Below are 22,948 nucleotides of genomic sequence, written 5' to 3' on the forward strand. Positions count from 1 at the left end.
AAAATAGGCTCAAGAAATGCAAGACAGAATCTCCATAATTAAGTCACAGCAATCAACTTGGTGTATACACACACACACATACACACACACACACACTAACCACTCATTTATTATCCATTCATTTTTTCACACAACAAAGACTTATTGATCAGCTATGATGTGCAAGATATTAGGAGACATAAAAATTAATAACATATTTCTTGCTTTCAACTAATCCAATAGGGAAATAAGAAAATTACTCTAAAAGTAGAAAATAAGAAAATTAAAATTAGAATGCAAAGTGAAATAAAAGGAGATAGTATAAGATTGCCTATGCTTTTTTCTAAGTGCAGCTCCTATATTTTAAACAATAAAAAAATACTAAAGGCATAAGGCGTAAGGGATACATGATCAAAGATGTGAAGATAGAGATGGGCATGGAGTGTGTAAGGAACAGGGAATAATTATTTCTACTTGACTGGGGTATGCAATATCTAAAAAGGAGCTTTTCAAATAAGGTAGAAAATAAACTACCAGAAGAGATATTTAGAGTTTATTTGGTTTGCAATGAGGAGTGTTTGAAAGTTTCCAAAATGGGGGTAAAATGGTCAATGAGTTACTTTCTCAAGATTAATATGAAATTAGAGCAAAGGACAGAATTAAAAAGGAGACCTATCTTGAAAACAGTTATCATTATTATAAACTAAGTCATTAACAAACATTTAGTGAGTTTCTACCATATTCCAGACAGAGTATTAGACACAAAGCTGTACAGAGAAGTAAGGCAAAAGTCCCTGTCCACAAGGAGTTCCGTCTAGTGGAAAGACTATTAACAAAACCAACAGTTGAAGTGCAATGTGTAAAAGTGAAGATAGAGACGTGCTTGGGCACTTGAAATACAAAGGGGAAGGTGTTTACCTGGGATGGTTCAGGGAGGGGAGGTAATTGAAAGCTTCTAGAACAAGGATCCTGAGGACACTGGCTCTAAAAATCAATAAAAGGTAACTTGTTTGAAAGTTGAATATGTGCAAATGGAAGAGTATTATGTACAATAGCTCAAAGAATGGCATTTTTGAAGAGCAAGTAGTGGCCAAAGCTAGGAATAGGTGCGAAGTCATGGTAAAAGATGAAGGGAAGAACGGGTGGGGTGATGTCATCAAACATCCAACATACTAAGTTAAAAAATTCAGATATTTTCCTGAAGACAAGGAATAATTATTGAAGGATTTTAGGCAAGGAATGGCACGATCATATAGTTGTTTGGATAGATCACTCTCACACAGAATGTATGATGGACAGAATGGGGTAGTTGCTGGAATAAGGGAGACAAGGTAATGGTTACTGCAATAGTCCACATGAGAAACAATGTGGGCCTACACCAAGGCAGGGATATAAGGACGAAATACTATGAAAGAACCAACAGGTTCAACAGCTCTTGGAAACTAGTTAGATTTAAAGGTGGTGTTGAGAAAAGGGGAAGACTCAGAAGCAAATAAATATTTTGCATAACAGAAATAAGTCATTTCCAATCAGTTCTCATTGATGCTTTAGGTAAAGCTTTATCATGGGGAATGGGTTTCTTTCAGGCAGCAGAGTTCAGGGACCCTGAACCCAACATTCAGATTTCTACATTAAATTTTAACAGAGTAAACTATGTGACTGTGAGATCATCAATAACTTGTCTGTATTACTGATAGCCGTGTTTTCTGCTTGGATTATTTCTCACCCAAGATATTTAGAACTCTGTCTCACCTTCAGCAGACACCCAGGAAATGCTGATCGATGACCTTGATGATGATGAGAATTTGCAGGTAGGCTGGGGGCCCCACGGCAGCAACTCACTGTCAGATTTTTTCCCTGTTTCCTTTCCTTTGCCAACAATAAAGTGAAATTTGTTTGTCATTTTTTCATTGCAGAGCACCTGTAACAAAGAGAAATTGTTAACCACGGTACAAAAAGTGGAGTAGTTTTACTTCACAATAAACAGAAACATTCTGACCTTATGACGAGATTAGTACTCCAGTGTCTGAAAGTCTTCCTCTTACTGAGCAGCACAAGTTCCACGCAGGTGGCGATGGTTGGCAAACATTTTGAAAACAAATTGTTGACTATTCTGCCAGTTTACTGATTACTTTGGGTTTATTCATTTGTTTTCTGTTAAGTTTGAGGAATGTTGTATAATTGCTATAAATTCATCACGATTATCATTGTTCCAGTTTTCTTTAGAATCCGATGGTTAATTATATCAGTCTTTCTGCTTCCCCTCTAAGTTCTTGGTTAGAATGTGGAAAAGTGTGAATCAGCACATGGTTGATGTCGAGTAAATAAACAATGAATACATGAATGAACGGTCTTGATATTCTGATGGTAGGTTGACCAGTAAAAATGCATTTAGATTTTCAATGTTAAAGGAAAAATGTGAAACATTGTTTTGAGGAAAACTTTGAGCAAATAAAAATGTAAGGAGCAGAGTGTTATGAAATCTCATATATCCAGCACACAGCTTTAATAATTATCTAGCCATAGCCAATCATCTATTTCCCTTCCTACTTCTGACCCATTCCCTGTCTATGTACCTGAAGTAAATATTGCTGCTCTCTGAATATTTCTTAGCAACAATGAAACTTTAGTATAACATCAAGGAATACATAATTAATAAGTCATTCTAATGAATTTAATGCACTGAGTTATGCATTTTATGACTCTATTTCTTCCCTATTCCAAGTCCAACCGTTTCTATTTTGGCTCCTGTTTCGACATCTCAGTCTTTCCCTCTAAATATGCAATTTCCCTCTATATACATCCTCCAGCTGCTATGTCATTCATGGCAGTTAACGTTCTTTATTTAGTCCTAGTGGCTCTTGTTCTTCTATGTTTTTCCTTGAAACATTTCTACAGTTACTGAGATAACATTCACCTTTGGAATAAATGGTTCATATTAACCTTGTCAAATGTTATTTCTTCAAACTAGTCAACAAGATTTTTGTCACTGAATGGGTAGTATAGCCAAGGCCTTTGATCTCTCTTTGTTTTTATTTAGAGAAAATTTTTGTTTACAGAAAACAAATCCTTTTCCTTAGGAATTAGAGGTTCAGACATGTATATATATATTTTTTGGTGAGGATTGGACCCAAGCTAATGTCTGTTGCCAATCCTCCTCTCTTTGCTGAGGAAGATTGGCCCTGAGCTAACATCCGTGCCTATCCTCCTCTATTTTGTATGTGGGACACCACCACAGCATGGCTTGATGAGTGATGTGTAGATCTGCACCCAGGATTTGAACCTGTGAATCCCAGGCCGCCGAAGTGGAACATACGAACTTAACCACTATGCCTCCGGGCCAGATCCCAGACATATTTTTTACCCAAGAAAATTAAAGAATCTATCTAACTGATAGGGTTTTAGGCATGAATACTACATTTTTATAAAAATGAGTAGTTTAAAAATTATGGTTATTTAACTACAGAATCAGCTCTCACATATGCCCACAGATGTCAGCAAACATGTCCTAGAAATATTTTGAGATTAAAAGAAAGAATATACATACATTGTCACTCAGAATGTTGCAAATGTTTATTAGTCTTATCCTTTTTTACTAATTTGCTAAAGCTTAAAAAAAAAATAAACCAATCATGTGCTGGGTCAAAGTCATCAGACTTTGTTTTTTCTTGTCTTTTAGCATGCCTTGTAACTTTTTGTTGGAAGCCAAAAATAGTGTGTCAGGTAGCAGGAACTGTGGTACATAGGCCTTCAGTGTGAGGTTTCATGATAATCCTGCTAGGAGTTGGGCTTGGTTTAACGTTTGCTGTAGCTGTAGGTGGCAGAGGCTCAGTTCCTTCCGCTGTCCTTGTTTTTATCTCTCCTGCTATTTTTCTTCTTTTGCTAAAGAAGATTAACCCTGAGCTAACATCTGCGCCAGTCTTCCTCTATTTTGTATGTGGGTTGCCGTCACAGCATGGCTGACGAGTGGTGTAGATCTGTGCCCTGGATCTGAATGCACGAACCCGAGGCTGCTGAAGTGGAGCACACTCAACTTAACCACTAAGCCATGGGGCCGCCCCCTCTATCGTTATTTTTGACAAAGAGGAACAAAAATCTCCTTCTTAAGTAGAGTCTGTGTCTTGCACCTCTTTTAGCTGTAATCTGCCTTTGTTATACTGAAGCCTTATTGATATGGAGGTAAAGTGTGGGGGAAGAGAAGTATTCTATAATTTTATGATTAAATCTCAGTTTTTTAGTGGGCTTGAGCCCCAGGGCTGCCACTTTCACAAGTGTTTCTTAACATTTTTTTCTCCCCTTCAGTGAGACAGGAAGGCTAGATAATTGTCCTTCCCCAGACTGGATAAGGATCTGGTAGTCTTTCTCATTAGAAATTGGCCCTTTGTTATGGATAATGCTCTGATAATATTTCAAAATGGTTAATTTTCTCCTCTTCCTGAGGGAAACTCAAGGGGATTTTTTTTTTGGATTTTCACCATGAGGACCTGGTGGAGATCCTGGAGGTAAAACCCATGAATGTATGGTTGACCCCTCAGACTCAGCCTCCAGAAGTTTCTCATTCTCATGCTAGTCCATATCCAGCCTCTAGCAATTCATCAAAATTACCACTTAAGAGTTCCTATTAGTTTATGGCTCCAATAGATTTTGCTCCAGAAAAGCTGATCTCAGCTGTGAGTCTGTGTATTTGTGTGCCTCTCCAGATTTTTGATTCCAGTTCGTCCTGCTACCTTAATTCTCTGATAGGTCAAAGAAAAGTCATCAATTTTCATTTTATTCAGCATTTTTCTTGTTGAAAGGAGAGGAGTGATGAATTCTAAGGTCTTTGTGTGACAGAGCTGAAGCCGGAAGTCCATAGCCATCATTTTCAACATTATTATGAAAATTTTCAAACACAAATTATAGAGAATAGTATATAAGACCCTTATATGCCCACTACACAATCAATGACAGGTAGCATCATTTGTTGATTTTATTTCATCTATGCCTCCATGTTTCTATTTTGGCTGAGATTTTAAAGCAAATATAAAACATCTTGCCATTTCACCCATAAATGTTTCAGCATATCTCTAATAAATGAGGCTATTTCAAAAATATAACTGCAATAATATAAGACCCAACAAAATTAATAAAATTTCTTAATACCATCTAATATTCTGTCCATGCTCAATTTTCCCTGATTCTCTCAAAATATGTTTTTTTTGTGAGGAAGATCAGCTCTGAGCTAACATCCATGCCAACCCTCCTCTTTTTTGCTGAGGAAGACTGGCCCTGGGCTAACATCCGTGCCCATCTTCCTCTACTTTATATGGGACGCTGCTACAGCATGGCCCCACAAGTGGTGCATCGGTGCACGCCGGGGATCCGAACCAGGGCTGCCAGCAGCAGAGCGTGCCCACTTAACCACTACGCCTCAGGGCCAGCCCCCTCAAAATATCTTTTTACAGGCGGTTAAAATCAGGATCCAAACAAAGTCTAGGCATTGTTCTTATGTCTTTTAAAGCCTCCTTTAACCTAAGATTTTCCTCTCCTTTCCCTATTTTCTTGGAACCGGGTCATTTGTCTTGTAGAATCCCCCACGGTCTTGATTTGGTGTTTGGTGTCCTCATGGTTTTTTTGTTGTTGTTCTTCCGTCTTCTCTATTTCCCATAATGGGTAGTTGGAGCTGGAGATCCGGTTAGATTCAGGTTCATGTTTTGTGTGTGGTTTTTTTTCTTTGGCTAGAATACTTCATAGGTGATGGTGTCCACTTCCTGTTGCATCATGCCAGGTGTTTTATACTGCCTGATTTTTCTTTTATTGAGAGGAGCAAACAAAGTTAGAAATAACCAGATGTGTGTATGTGGTGGAATCAGACAGTTCAGCAGAATGTTTCTTTTTGTGGTCTTTCTCTCATTTGTTCATTTGTTCTTTTTCTTCTGTCTCTTTCTTTCTTGGAAGGGGCCATTAAGGGGGTTGTTCTGCATTCTGATGCTGGTCCAGACTGAAGGGGGATCAAAGTTCAACATGGGAAAGAAACTTGACTAAAGTTTGGTCAAGTCAAGTTAGAGGTCGTTTTGTCCACATTGGTTAGTGGGGACAAACAATTCAGCTAATCATTCATGAGACAAAGAATGGGAATTTGGAGGGTCTGTGTATGGCCATGTCATAGGTAAAGAAGGGGGTCATTGGTGAGACTTTTTAAAGTTATATGTGGGAGAGTGATTCTTTGCAGTAAGCCACTTCCCCACGTAAAAGAGGGTGGGGAGCTTTCTTACTCCTCATTGTTTTCCAGTAGCACAGGACTCAGTAAAGTTCAACATTATCCTAAAATTCCCATAAAGCTTTCACCTATGATTTTGGCAGCATTGATGGGTATTTCCTAGATTCATTAATTCATTAAGAGGTGTAACTGTTAATGATCTTCCAGATTTATCCTGTGTGATCCATCCTGTGCATAGTCTTTATCATGTGTATTATTTTGAGATAATTTTTTCACTAGTTAATTTTTCCTAGCTTTGAGTTTGTGTTTACTATGATGACTTTAATGTTACGTAACTCCAAAAACAAACTCATTTTCTAAGGAATAAACATTCAAGTTCTTCAGAATCTTTTGTTTACATGAAATGCTGATTTTGAATTAGATACATGAAAGACGGTTTAGAACATTAGTATTGAAACCGAATAAATTAAAACTTGGGAGTTTTTGTGTGTTTGGGGTTTTTGTTGTTACTTAATATTTGTATTAAAAAAAGGCAGAATTATTCAGAAGATTTTTAAAAAAATTGACTTCTTGTCTTCCTACATACTTGAAATTTTTCTTACCCCTGAAATAGAAAACACACTATGTGAAACTCTTTTTTCCATTACTGCTTAAATTAACTAACTGCTTAATAAAATTAACCGCTGCACTTTCCTATTCTAATGAAAATTGTGCTTTTTTTTTCCCCCCTAAGATAGTTTCTCTTGTGCAATTATGCCAGACACCTCCCAAATAATAGCTGGATACAGAATGCTATTTTCACATCAGGCATCAAGCTGGGGGGAGTCACTTTAAGAGGATGCTAGTAAACCACCTAGATATTTGGAAAACTATGAAGCATTTATCTTAGCATCTATGTACAAAATTACCTAAAGGCAACAAAATAGTTGATGAAGGAAATTTACTCTTTATGTTAATATTCATAATAATAAATGAGGAAAGAATGATAGAATTAGGACATCACTGTTTTGCAATCTGTAAGGAATTAGTGGATCCAGACAATAGGCATCAATGGCTGAGGACATCACTAAAACAGATAGCCAGACATTATGGAAGATTATATTACCATCTGTGAAGTAGGTTTGTGGTTTGAGATATATTGACATAGATGAGATAGAGATAGAGATAGAGATAGAGATAGAGATAGAGATAGAGATAGAGATAGAGATAGAGATAGAGATAGAGATAGAGATAGAGATAGAGATAGAGATACCTCATTTCCTAGTATTTCCTACAAATTGGCACTTAGATTCAGAGGCTTGATCAGACTTACCTCTCTCTCTCATGCACGTGCAAACACACACACACGTTCTATTATTTCTTACATAACCTAGGAATAATATCAATCCTTGAAATATGGTAATTTACTTCATTGATTATATGCTCTTATCCTCTTATATTGACAAAACTTTAAAATATGTTTTTTTAAAGTTATATTATAATGGATTTTACCTGAACTGGACAGATCACTTATGAATCTAAACTTGCAAATATATTTTTATAACTAACTCTATTCACAATCACATTCTGTCTAACTTCAATCGGCCAGCTGAGATAGGAACATACATACACATTTTGTAAGGAAGTGTTTTTGTAGGAATTGACAAATATTAGTAATCATAATATTTAACGTGAACATTGTGCCTGATTTTTCTGTTCAATTTATGTGCATATTCTCACTTATGTTAATATTCCCATCATATAGATAAGGAAACTGAAGACAAGAAAATATGTAGCTTTCCCAATGTTACATAATTAGTAAGGTACTAAAACATATGTAGTTCTTTTTGACTCCTGTGACCATATTTTTACTCACAATAATTAATTTACCCTGCCAGTGCTTAAGTTAATTTCAGTGACAAGTCACATATGACAACAATCTTGGACCTCAAACATAAAGCTTTTCTCTCCTTGGCACACATTACATTTTAAGGTGATCTGATTATTTGAAATAATATCTATATATTTACTTTATCACTCAGCCATGCCACTCCTACATGTTTATGCAAGAGAAATGAAAATATCTTTCCACACCAAAACGTGGACAAATCAAAATCTGTATTAACCCTTTTACTGCTGTAACAAATTACCGCAAACTAGTGGCTTAAGACAGCACAAATTTATTCTTTTACAGTTCTGCAGGACAGAGCCTAAAATCAAGGTGTTGTCAGGCTGTTTTCCTTCTGGAGGCTTCAGGGAAGAATCCGTTCCTTGCCTCTTTCAGCTTCTAAAGGGCACCTGCATTTCTTGGCTTATGACCCTTCCTCACATCACTTCTATTCTTGTTTCCATCGTAACATCCTCTATTATTCCATAGCAAAATTATTCACAATAGACAAATTATTTTAAAAATCCAAATCTCCATCTACTAGTGAATGGATAAACAAATTATGGTATATCCATACTGTGGAATACTACTCAGCAATAGATACAACCACAATGAGGATAAATCTTGAATACATAATTCTAAGTTAAATGAACCGAATACAAAGACTACAACTGTATGATTCCATTCATATAAAATTCTAGAAAAGTCAAACTATTGTGACAAAAAGTAAACCATTGTTTGTGAAGGGCCAGGAGTTCAGTGAAGGGATCAACTGCAAATAGAAGAGAAATATTTAGAAGGAGGGTAATGTCCCATATCTTGATTATGCTGGTGTTTATACATTATAAAATTTTCACAACTCATCAACTGTATACCTAATACGGAATAAGTTTATTTACATTACTCTTCAATAAAATTGGAAAAATTATGATAGAATATCCAGGTTATTTTACAATTCCTTGTTTGTCACATCACTAATTTTCCAGTGATCAGATTTGCCAATGATATAAACCTTGTCAACTTATACACTAGAACAGTGATTTCCACCTTTTCCAGGATACAGTACAAATAGGATTAGAAGTCATCAGAAATACAAACACATTAATAGAAATTAAGATGAGCCATCTTTCCTTTAAAAAACCTGAGACCGAGCATTCAAATGTAAAAAATGTTACTGATAAAATTTCAAAGCTTTTTGGATCATTTTCTTCTCTTCTCAGCAGCCTAAATTCCTGGGCCAAACAATGAGTACAAACTGGTCCCAGGATAGTTATGTGAAGGGCTTAAAGTGAGAACCAAATCATTATTTTCTATAAAGCTCATCCTGAGGATGGGATAAGGATAAGCACAGAGAGGCTAACTGTGAAATAAACTTTGGTGCCAATCCCTCAATGAAAGGAATAACAACAAAGATGATGTTCATTCTTTATAATATATTCATTTGTAAAATGGTCCAATGATATTGTTTTGATATAATGGTGTTAACTTTCTATAGTGCTGTATGCCAAAACATCAAAGTGATTTTTTCTTAATTATGATTACTATGATAACCATAAAATGTACATATATGCCCTCTTTTGCATAAGTTAATAGATAGTTCAGTTTCCCTCCATTCTGCCAAATAAACCACAGAGCAACTTTAATTTAATTCATCCTTCTGCAGAATTATCTGAACAACAGGAGCAATTAATTTCTAAGTTATTTACAAATGCTCACTGAAGCACATATACTGCTGATTTATGTGGCAGCTAAATGTCTACGAGGAAGGCAATGCTCACTAATCATGGGTACCTGGGACATTATCACCATAAAGTAAGTGACATCTTGAGTGTCTTAAAACTGTCACAGAAGAGTTTACATTCATTAGAGGCAGCTCACAGTCTTTCTTAGAACTCTGAGCACCAATGGCTAAAACCATCTATTCCATCCAGGGGTAAAACATTATGTAAATATTAGGATCAATTAAATTACCCTGTGTCACTCGTCGAGTATTATCTTCAACTCGTCCTTTTAACACTACATGCAATTAAGAATGCATCTTGGAATTCTGCTGCATGCATGTGTCTCAACTCTATTCTTCTTCCCTTCTGTTGTGTCTGCACTGTTATAACGACCTCCTACATAATCCTCTGTCCTTAATCTGGCTCCACTCTACATGCTCTACTGCCGTGATCCATCTAAACCAAATCTGATCATACCATCTACCACTTAATCCTCTCCCCTATCCCTTGATGGTTCCAGTTTGAATTTGGAATATTTTGACCTAACGCATAAGCACTCAGATGACCTGGCCCGCACTCACATTTCCTGTCTCACTAGCCATCAACCGTCCCCTTGTCTCTACTGCTGTAGGTCCATACAGGTGTGTTACCATTCAGAAGTACTAAAACACTTTTCCTATACACATCATTCCCTTTCATACCTCAAATATTTGCTGATCCCCACCTTTTGCTATGTCTTCCCGTTAAACTCTTATAGTACTTCTACACTCACCATAGTATTACCTTCTCCCTGACACCTTCTCTGGCCCAACGTATAACAATTATTCACTCCCTCCTTTATGTTCCTGCTGTATTACTGGAAAAAAATTATTTCATATTAATTATCTATAAGCTATTTATCTCCCTGATCTTTTTATTTCTATACTGTAATTCTCTTGAGGGTAGGAAATATATCTTATTCATCTTTGCAAACCTGGTGACTGGAGCATAGGACATGCTTATTATATGTTGAAATGGACAATCTAGAGAAAATTCTGTATTTAGTGACAGATTAGATTAGATGGTTTCTAATGTCCTTTCCAAAGGAAAAATTCTTGTATCTCCTGCATCTTTGTACTATCATTCCAGAGCTCCAATTTGACAAACTCTGTTGCTTTCTAGTTTCATTCTCTTTGTTAGGAAATTTTTGTCCTTTATAAATTGCAACTACTTATATATGAGGTAGAGCAAATATAACATTGTCTTCTATTTTTTAACAGCATATAAATATTGTATAATGTTCTTCTGTCCCAATACTTCTAGATCTCTTAGGGCATTCATGATACAAAGACAAATATTAATTTAGGTTCACTTAATTTTCTTGTATTTACTCTTAATCTTGTTTATTAAAAAATTCAAAAACTGTAACAAAACACAGAGTACTGACTCTGGTGTAAACCTACATACTTTCCAATCTTTACTTCAGCAATATTACTTGAAACAATTACCTTTGAGAAAGGTACATTTCCAATGGCTTTTAACTGAAATATTAAAAAAAAAAAAAATGTCTTTCCCTTAAGCTCTTTGTAAAGGTTAAACATACATACTCAGTGTGCTGTGCGGATCTTACTAATACATTTTGGGAGCACTGATTCATCCAATTTTCTATGTGGATAACAGACTGAGGATCCTTGCCCCTATAAAAACTGTCAAAAATACATTATGCTAAAAAAGGTTTCAATATCTCTTCTGTGCAGAAATGTTTAGGGTTATGTTTAAACAAGCTGATTTTTCATGACTCTGCCACTCATCTAATCGACATTTTATAGTATTCATGTTGATATTTATGACTGTTTTCTAACTCACTCCATGGTGCATAAGTGAAGTTTATAGTATTGTCAAAAGTTGTATATGAAATTCTTAAAAACAGAATGTTACCCTTGAAAATATCACTATCAGCTGTATCAAGATGTTCTGAAATCAACTTGAAATATAAAAACAGACTGTTGTATTTTAAAATACCTAGAATTTCGTTGTGGTGCCCAGTTCAATTCTAATGATTAAATGGTGGATTCAGACAAATGGTCTATTCTATGTAATACCACCTCCTCCGTGTGTGCCCTTCTTCCTTTCCTCTGAGAACTTGTTCTATTGATGCTTTCCTTTCTCTGATGTCTTTTTTTTCTCTCTCTCGTATGTCTTTTAATCTCTCCCTCACCACTAGCTTTTTCCTTCCCTACGCATCCTCTTTTTACCTCTATCTTAAAAAAGGTCTTCCTTTGACCTGGTTAACTAACCATCGTCTTTCTCTTCTTTAACTATCAGAAATCATGAAAAAATTATTTTTTCTCACTGTCTTCCTCTTCCTTTCACTCTCACCTTACTCTCATACAATGTAGCTTCACACTCAATTTCTACAAAGACCGTACTTAGCCCTTACTGTCCTCAAATGTTCTGTTGGATTTGCTAGGTTGAAATTATAAATCCCTTTCTCTTCCTTTCCTGGAAATTCTTCCTCCTCTAAATTGCATGCAGCTGTACTCTTCTGGTTATCTTCTTACTTGATCTAAATCTTGGGCAGGCATAGGATTCTGACTGCCTAAGTCAAATTCGTCCTCCATCATCAACTGCTCTGTGACCAAGCAAAGTTACTTCCCCTCCTCCTGCTTAAATTTGCTCATCTAGGAGAAGGCCTTATCTTTAGAGCAGGTAATCTGTCACTGTCACTAAGAAGAAGCAATTTGCATTAAACTAATGGGTCTTCTCAAATCAAGACAAATCCTAAAGAAAATTCTCAAGAAAAAAGTTAAATATGTAGGTATTTTTGAAAATCAATATTGTACCGTAGGTGATATGCTGCATTCAACTCACAGGATTTTTGATGTATGTGAAACATGTAAATAGGCATGTTTTTGTTCAATACTTATATATGTGATTATCTGTTAAGTACCAGAAACTGTACCAGGTGCCTAGATTTACAATAGTGAGTAAAACATGTCACATAATAGACATTAACATCGGACTCATTTATACTGTAATTTAACTGGTGTCACTAGCATTTAAAAGCTTTCAAAACTTTCACTTGAAGATTGTGAATATGCAGTTTATTAAGACAGAACTTTTTGTTGCAATGCAGAAATCCTTTCAACCTTAATAATTTCAAAGTCTGAAATTCACTTTGACTAATATTTTAAACAATTTTATCCATTTGTCCCAGGGTCTCTGAAATTACTGTATCAGTATATGAAGGCTTTTACAACGTGAGCTCAAACTTAAAATGTGTTACTTCCATTTTAGAGAAGTGTATATTGACTTAAAGTCGTATTACAGACTGAAAATCTTGTGTCACATGTTTTCTTGAGAGCAACCTTTGGGGAGGAGAGGGTGCTTAACATCACCAGCATTTGGCATAGGAAATACTAACATGTTCACTATTAATACCATTACTGAATAAGTACAAATGTGCGAATAGGAAGTTCAGGTTGGAGTGAAGGAAGCCACGGTTTGCTAACCAGAGGAAGATAACAGGAGAAAGGGGAACTAAGTCTCCTATTATGTTAACTAATCCGTAATGCATTTATTATGTGTAGTAATGTTTATGACAATTGTAAATCTATATTTTAATATACAGAATGTGCTCTGGGAAACACATTGCAATAAAAGCATTGCTTTTATAATATTACCTTATTCTCCTTATATAAAGTCATATCTTCTTGTCTCTTTAATATCTGTTCAAAATATTTATTAATCTGCTTGAAATTTCCTGCTGGCTGGAATATTGGGATGTTCTACATGGTTTATGATATAATTTTCCTTTTCCTCTGTATTTTCTACATTTAGTCATTACCCAGAAAACTCATTACTTTTTCATGAGAATTTCACTATGACCTCTGATAACTGTGAGGGCATCAAACAAGTTTCCTATTGTGTTGATATGGACGTTTTTATTTTGTTTTGTTTTGTTTTATTTATTTATTTTTATTTTTTGTTGAGGAAGATTGGCCCTGAGCTAACATCTGTGCCCATCTTCCTCTATTTTGTATGTGGGACGCTGCCACAGCATGGCTTGATGAGCGGCGCGTAGGTCTGCACCCGGAATCCAAACCTGAGAACCCCAGGCCGCTAAAGCTGAGCGTGCGAACTTAACCCCTACACCACAGGTCTGGCCCCATGTTTTGTTTTGTTATTAATATATATATTTTTTGTTAGCAATGAGTGTTTCTACTCTTTTCTTAGTCTATTTAATTCAGTATCTCTACTTTTAAGTGGGACCAACTTCTCAGATACCACCTTTCTGCTTTTTTGTCTTCTTCTTTCCTCAGTCTCCTTCTCTCCTTTCCTATCCTCACCTGGATGAGAAGTGGGTTCAGGGGGTACACATGAATTAAACCAAAAAAGAGTAATCTGGGTGACAAAATACAATTATAGTGGATATGTAGATTAATTTCATTTCCCATCTTACTGCCATATTCAAGATTTTGGTTTATTGTCTAACTGCAGAATATTGCCTAAGATTACTATATTTTATTTTCCATTACAAAAAACTCCTTTAACAGATTTTGGGAAAGATTTACCCTTAAGCCCTCTTGTAAAAGAGAAGTGTAATGTCCCTTTGCCTACAAAACACAAAATCCTCAGCCTCAGAAACACAGGCAAGAAAAGTGGTTTTTAAACTTCAGGTTGGAAAAACAACCACTGGGGGTTCTTATGAAAGATGCAGTTTCTTCAGAGATACCCTCAAAGACACTAATTTGATGAGTCTGAGTGGACTCAGGAATCTGTATTTTTATAAGTATTCCGTGTGATTCTGGTTCAGATAATTCAACGTTGATGGTTTGAAAAATTTTAGCCTACATTTTGGTTTTCTGCAAAATTTTTTTAAAAGCTCTCAACTGCCATTACTATATAATATTATTAAGATCTAAAGCTTCCAGGTTATGAAATTATGGGAGGAGGCAGTGGCAGGTTCCTCAACATATCTTTTGTGGAGCCAACAGTTGACTCAGCACCCTAGTGATGTGTAAGGAGCAGAGTAAATATTTCAGGGGCATTTTGTCACTGTCTACCACTTCAGGGAAAGTGGAGCAAATACTGTACAGAGCTCAAGCATGGTGGGGTATGAGGGGCATAGTGGGAGTGAGATTTCCACCATATTTCCCAGAATGATTCTGCTGGGTATTAGGCGTTTGATGAATATATTAGGAACAGACTGAAAATCAGGCAGAAAGTATCCCTTGATTCAGGAGGCAATGTGATACTGTTGAAGATTCAGCCACAGACTTTCCTTGATTTTCCACGGGCATCCAGAGTAAGGGAAATCTTTGACTAGAAGAAAATCAAAACTCATGTTCAGAACTAGTTGGATTATCATATTTTCCTGAAATAATTTCTCAATGTTAGACTAGGATCTAAAAGGATTACTTAAGTACACGCATGGTATCATTGTTTTGTCTCTTTTATAATAAAACTGTTAAGACCAAAGCACCAACTGTGTTAGTGAGGGAAGATCAAGATCTGCATTCCTTCTCCTTCTACACTCTTCTTCCCTGAGGAGTCACATAAAGATGACAAAGGAGAAACATATATACAGTCAAATATAAACTAATGACTGAGATTGGTGGAATATTATTGAGAATTCTAACACCCAGAATGAGAAAAGCTTGAAAAAATATAAAATTCTCAAAGAGGCATTTATAAAGTTTATTATGTGTAAGGTGAATTTCAGTGGAGGCTTAATCTTGATGTTTGAGACAGATGGTCAATATGTACACATGACGACAGGAAAGAAAATATTATTTCTATTTTACTTACAATTATGGTTTAGGCCAAGAAAAACCTCTTTTTTATTGACAACTATCTACCTATCCTATTCCTGTTTCTGAAGACACAAAGATAAGTAAATATAGTTCTTAATGTTGAAGAACTTACAGTCCAAATGAAGAGTCTGAACAAATTTTTGTACTTTATGTAGTGCCTTCTTTATGCTGTTCCAAGTTACAGAAAGAGGAACCTAACATAGAGGTGTTCTTTCTGCAGGCCCGCCTCTCTGTTAGTAGAATTTCATCAACAACTGCATAACTTGTGTTATTTTTTTATATTTTTAAAATACAAAACTGAGGAGTTGATTAAAGACACCAAATTTCAAAGTAGTAAGCGACAAATGAAACACTCGTGTCAATGGCCCATGGACTTTCTTTAACACCAAAAATAATGATGATAAAAGAACAACAAATAACGATTAAAAAGGAATTGAATTGTAATACATGAAAGAAGATTATAGGGAAATTTGTGGATGGTCTAAATGAATCCAACACTCCAAACGAATGGAAGAAGTCCAAAAAAATGGATTTCTGTCATAGAAGAAAATTCAGAGATAATCTTGGTGATCTAAGTATTCCAAAATTATGGAATATTAAAACAAATTAGAATTTTGGAAACAAGGAATTATTTTTCCGCTTTTAAAACAGTGAAATAAAGTTGATTATATGTATTAGAGAATATAGACCTGAAAAATAGTCATTTGTTTCCTTAGAAAGAGAATCAATGATCATCAATGCTTGTCATAAGTAATATATATGCATGTTTCTTTATTGATAAGATTGTTGTACTCGAACTGGGAAATGCAGCTTAGGTACTGTATCTGGATTTCAACAAGGCATTAATCTCTGAAAATATTTGTCAGGTGAATTAATAATTGATAAAAACCTTATCAATTTAATTGATATCAATCAAGTGAATTATCAATTGAAAAAAACCTTATCTGAAAATCTTAGAGGTATTAAATAATGATAAGGGTTCCCCTGGAGGAAAATTACTACTAATAATCTATGGACATTTCACCCTATCTCCTGTTCACAAATCTAGGCCATGCTTCCAAAGGGGATAGCTCAGGAGAGATGTGCACTGGTGAGAAAAATCCCAGTTTAAGGATGAACTGAAAACTTACTCAAAAGATTATTCGTGTGATAGCCAGCCAGAAAGAGAAAATTGAGATCAAGAAACCAAGAAACAGAGTTGGGGTCAGAGGTCTAGAATGTACAGAGAAAGCATTTAATCTGGAAAGACTAAATATAAACAGAGAAAGACTACAGGTTTTTACGAGCCAAACACATTGAAAGAATAGAGTGAAATACATCTCAGTGTGGCAGCTTTGTGTAGCATCTATGTTAGTGTTGGCTGCTTCTCTAGGTCTTTTTTAATGTAGGAACAAACATGTTGGGCCAACAACAGTGACTAATGGGTCAAATCTGTAGATATCCTCTTCCCCCACAGCAGACTCTCCCTAGAACTGGGGGCAGTGGGCCAGACATTGTCAGGTATCCACGTTGCCCTAGATGCGTTGGAAATCATTCAGGGACTCCTCTAGGTCACAATGATTTTTATAATAAAAGTAAGACATTTATGTGTCTTTTTTTACTGGGCTGATATTTTCACTGACAGTACAAAAACAATGGTGGCTAAAACTACTGGTGACATCACAAATCATGGTAGTGGCAACAAACTGCTTGTCGTTATTGTACAGTCACGAGCCGCATAACAACGTTTCGGTCAACGACAGACCACATATATGATGGTGGTACCATAAGGTTACAATGGGGCTGAAAAATTCCTATTGCCTAATGACATCATAGCCATTGGAGCACAACACATTACTCAGGTGTTCGTAGTGATGCTGGTATAAACAAAGCAACTGCACTATCAGTTGTACAAAAGTATAGCTACAGTAGGAGGCTATACCATCTAGGTTGTGTAAGTAGACTTTATGATTTTCGCATAGTGACAAAATTGCCTAACTATGCATTTTTCAGTGCCTATCCCCAGCTTCAAGCAATGCATGCCTATATTCCTCACTGTTGTACAACACACACACACACACACACACAGAGGCCATTCTTGCTGTCCTTGGTAAAGCAATAAAAAATATCAGTTTTATTAAATATTGACCCTTGAGTATAATATATGTCATTTTAATAGTCTGTGTGACAAAATGAGAAATGTGCATAAAGTTCTTCTGTTGCCTGATGAAGTATGATGTTTGTCTCTAAGTAAAGCCCTTGTGTGATTGTTTCAGTAGCTTGCTGAACTAGTCCGTTTATTCATGAAACACCATTTGCTTGAAATTCCAACAGACTGACAAACTATGATTATTCAGACTTGAGTATTTTGCTGATATTTTCTTTTAAAAAAACAAGAGAACAAAAAATGCAGCAAATCTGTCACTTTAAGAAAACAACTGTTAGTATTTTTTTGCCAACAACAAAATAGCTTTCAAGCAAAAATTAGATTTTCGGAAAAATTATATCTGCTATCATGCTCTTAAGTGCTTCTAGATACTTAGGGATGTTTCTGTCGAGATTCGTGGTAATATTAACAAATGTGATTTTTAAAAATGTTATATAGTGAAAAGTATTGTGGGAGACCAAGATTTGGCCATCCTAAAATATATCTCTTTACCTTTACTGTTTTCTCTGAGGGACATTTGACCTCCCCCACTAACTGCCTAAAGAATTTGACATGGTGGCTCCTTCCTGGAACAGATCTATCATGATGGCTGTAAAGATAATGTAGGATAAATGTTACAATAGGAAAGGCACCAACAAGCCCATCTTATCCAAAGTTCTGTCTCTGGCCACATTCTCTGGATGGCCCTGGGAGGAGGTGCCAGACAATCATTTACATTTATAAGGGAAATCTCCATTTGTAAAGGTATCTCCCTCTCTGTTTTGGGAAGAGGGGGGGATGGCCTCATTTCTAGAGACTTATCAGTGTGAAAGGTGAGGCCTTAAATCTGCATAATAACCTTACTCTTGTTTACTGTGCTCTAGTGGTAATCTCCTGTAACTGACTCCCCCCACCCCCAACATCCTCCTTTGTCGTTGGCTGAACATGGTATTTAAGACGAGAATTTCTGCTATTGTGTTGAGAAACGCAGTGTCCCTGCTTTCTCCCATGTATACATGCTATTAAACTTGGTATTATTTTCTCCTGCTAACCTGTCTTGTTAATTATTTGGCCAGCCATAAGAACCTTAAGGGAAAGGACAGAGGGAGATTCTCCCTCTTCCCCCGCAGTATCAATCTAAGGAGAATCTTTTTAACTGAGTTAACCAATATTTTCCAAATGGCTTATGCATGCTGTTACAAAATCAGCACGAGTAAAAGATCTATTCAAAGTGCACAATAGAAAGTAGTTTATATAATAAGCATACAATAGCTATAAGTTCCCCTTTCCTTTTGTCATGCAAGAATAAAATAAACACCCACCCACACATCTACACATATAATATGCAAATCACAATTACCTACAATATTACATTATCCTACAGTTATCCTAGAGTTTGTAATGTTCGAATAATACTCACAGTCCCTGTTGTATGGAGAATCTTTTCACATAAACTATGTCTATAAGTTTGTTGACCGCATTTCATTGATGTGGTCATTGTACTAGTATCCTTATAGCTTGCTTCTTACTCTGGGGCCTTTTATCTCCTGCCTTCCCCTGGCTGTCCAAATAACCACGGTTCAAAATAGAGTGGGAGGTGAGAGATTTACTCTTCTTGTCAGTTTCCTATGTAATTACACCAGAGCAAACACCCTATCCTAGCTACTTCTTGCCTTTCAACAAGACATTCCCTTCAGGTTTAAATCTGAATACAATACCCATAAATGCAAAATACACAGATCACGGTTACAAAAAAACACTGGTTTGCCTTTATGATGTTCCAATGTAAACAGCTTCAAAATCCCTAAACCCTGCTTAGAAGTTCCACAAAGAGGTGAACTAAAACTCAAGAGTGTTGGCTGATGTGTCTTGATATTTTGACCATCACTGTTTATAACAATTCATTTATGAAATTATTAATGGTTCAATCCTTCATTTCACTTTGACTTTGGAAATCTGATATCTGATCCAAATCATCTTTTATTTAAAAAAAAAAATCCTAAAATTTGAAAGCCATTGGGTCCATTCTCATGTCTCTACTTGGATAAATGTCTAATCTATCCATTTAAGCAACTTTGAAAGATGTCTAGGAAAAATGTGCCTAAATACATATTTTTTGTTTGACAAGTGAATAATTCTAGTTACCAAGCATATTCAACTTGTATCTAGGAAAATTCTTAGAGAAATTTACTTTTCATTTTGTTTTATTCAAGTAGAGCTCAATTGGTCAGCATTCTCACTTAATAAGTAACCTTTAATATACTCTTAGGTAGTTAATAAGTCACCCTGGGCCTTTTCTTTTTCTTTTTTTCTTTTGATAAACACCTCTTACTCCATTAACCTTTTCTCACATGGGCTTAATTCTATCCATTTAATCATTTTTATTGCTTGTTGCTGGACCTACTTAAGTTTTGTTTTCAAATATCATTTTAAAATGTAAGACAGAGTCTGGACTCTGCTCTATTTGAGCCATACCACTCACAGAGGCTGGGTGCCAGCCAATCCATCAGTAGCAATTCAGTACCATTTTTCTGCCATAGGACAATTGGTTCCCATTTGTACTGTATTCAAAAACTTCCTTTTACCAGAGGACTTTAAGAATAAAGGAAATTAAACCAACATGCAGTGCCTGAAATAAAATTAAGAAAGAAAACGAGAATTACGTCATGAGAAAATGGTCATTCTAATATTTATTTATTTTAATTTGTTGTCTTTGGTAGCACGTTTCAAACGATTGCTAAAGACAGATTTCTTTAATCCTGAGAGTCGTTGGGTATAATTCTTATAAACAACAATTATACCCCCTAACACCATTTCTCATCCCATCTTGTAGACTAGTTAATTTGATTCTGATCGACTTCTACTAAAGACCCATTTGTTAGACAGCTGCTATGTGTAAAGCACTCAGGCAAATGCATGACACAAAAAGCTCACAATTTATTAGCAGAGGTAAGAGACTATAGCTTTAATATGTCAGACATATAGATGGCTAAACAGTACAATGGAAGCAATGATGTGGGAATAATTCATTCTATCTAGGAAATTAAGAAATGATTACAGAAGAAGTGACAGTTGGGGTGGGCCTTGAAGAATGAGATAAATCAAGGCATAAAAAGCTATAGGAGCAAAGATATGGAGGAGTGAAAGCATGTGATATATTCAGGAAAGGGAGAATAACTCAGGGAATGAATGCAGTATAAACAGAAGTAACAGAGGAATTATAGAATATAGGATGAGAAAAATACGTTAAATGCCATATTACATTTAAAGTTTGAGGAAATATGTGAAGATCTGAACGTACTTGAAACCAAAGAAGTATGGAAAAATGTGGTGTGAGGTCCTGGATAGTTTTTGAGCCAGATTACAAAACTTTGAATGGAATGATAAAGAAATAATAAAGGATTGAGAGTAAATCGAAAATTTGTGAGAACACAAGTAACATAATTAGTGAAGGAGGGGAGAAGAAAGTGAGTGGAATTGGGGAAAAGGATTACCAACTTATTAGAGGATGCCAGATGAGATGTAAGAAGCATATGAAATATAGAGTAGCAAAAAGCATGGATCTAACATAACAGGTGTGATAGATATCTTGTAGTAAAACAAACATGAACTGATGATCATAGCAGATACTATAAGTGAGCCCTCATCTCCCCTCGGCACTTACCATTTCCCTCTGGGTGCTCTGGCCCAACTTCCAACTGCCAACACCTCTTATTCTCTGTCTCAGAGTTGTCCCTGGCCACCAGAGCCTGCTCTGCCTTCTCGATGGGTGGGCTAGAAGCACTGGTACATCAACAGCCCTCAGGATCAGCCATCCCTCAGCCAAGGGCTGATGGGAATATTTGGATCATTACCCCATTTCCTTGTCCCATGGGTGGGATAATTCTCATGTGTCTGCGCTCCATTTTCCTCAATTTTCCAAGAAGATTAAGCTCCAGGTGCCCACAGTGGTAACGTACTTTTTATTGGCCAACTTCTCTTCCTTGTATTACACATTCTCTCTCCAATGGTGTTTCCTGGGACCACTTCCCAAATACACTACTTGCATTACAATTTTTTTCAGGATCTGCTTCTAGGAGAACCCAAATTAAACCAGTTATACTGGAAGTAGTCCTATAGATCCTCAGATTGAAATACTAACAATGAACCTGTTTCTAGGACTATATCACCAATGATTTCTTTGAAGTAGCTAGAAGTAGTAGTAGCAGTAGTAGCTAGTAGTAGTAGTAGTAGTAGTAGCCTAGCCCACTTTAACATCACAATTACCAACCCTCTCACCCAAGGAATGAAATGGGATGCACTGGTGTATTAGTTTTCTATTGCTATTGCTTCTATAACAAATTACCACAAACTCAATGACTCAACACAAATTTATTATCTTAGATTCTATAGCTTAGACGTCTAATACAGGTCTCATTAGGCTATCAAGTGTCAGTAGGACTGTATTCCCTCAGGAGGCTTTAAGGGACCCTCTATTTCCTTGCCTTTTCCAGCTTTTTGAGGCCACCTGCATTCCTTGGCTTCCTTCTATCTTCAAAACCAGTAATGTTGCCTATCTCTGACCATTGTTCCATAGCCATATTTCTTTCTGACCCCAACTGAGAAAAGTTTTGTGCTTTTAAGGAACAATGTGATTAGGTTGGGTCTACCCTCATAATCTAAAATAATCTCACCATCTCAAGGTCCTTAACTTAGTCACCTATGCAAAATCTCTTTTGCCATATAAAATAAAATATTCAAAAGTTCTGGAAATTAAGATGTGAACATGTTTGGGGGGCATTATTCTGCCTACCCCAAGTAGCTTAAGGAAAATAACAAGAATTTAAGAGATATGAGGACAGTGGTGCTCAGAGATTGTGTAGTTTGTTGGTTTGACTGCCATCAAAGCATTGAAGGAAAATATTATAGACTCAGGTCAGGTAATTAGCAACTCAGGGTAAGCTGTGAAAAACAAAAGATATCTATGGTAACATTGAAAGAGACCCTTATCTACTGCAGGCAGAAGGCAGACTGAGCTGAAAATTAGACCAGAATCTGATTGTGATAAAAGCAGAGTTGAATTCACAGCCCTAACAAGTCTTACATGAAAGATAAGGATAGCAAAGAGTGGGCAAAGATATGAGAGAGGAATGTAAGTGTGGATATTCTTTAAAACCTTGAACATGCAAATTCCCCTGAAATGTCTGGGTCCACGGGAACGAGTGGGCTGTGTGGCTGTTGGCATGCCTCAGGTACTTGCTGGCTGTTGGCTGGAGACACCAG

The sequence above is a fragment of the Ceratotherium simum genome, chromosome 7 (assembly GCF_057802395.1).
Source record: "Ceratotherium simum simum isolate JZ-2026a chromosome 7, ASM5780239v1, whole genome shotgun sequence".
NCBI lineage: Eukaryota > Metazoa > Chordata > Mammalia > Perissodactyla > Rhinocerotidae > Ceratotherium > Ceratotherium simum.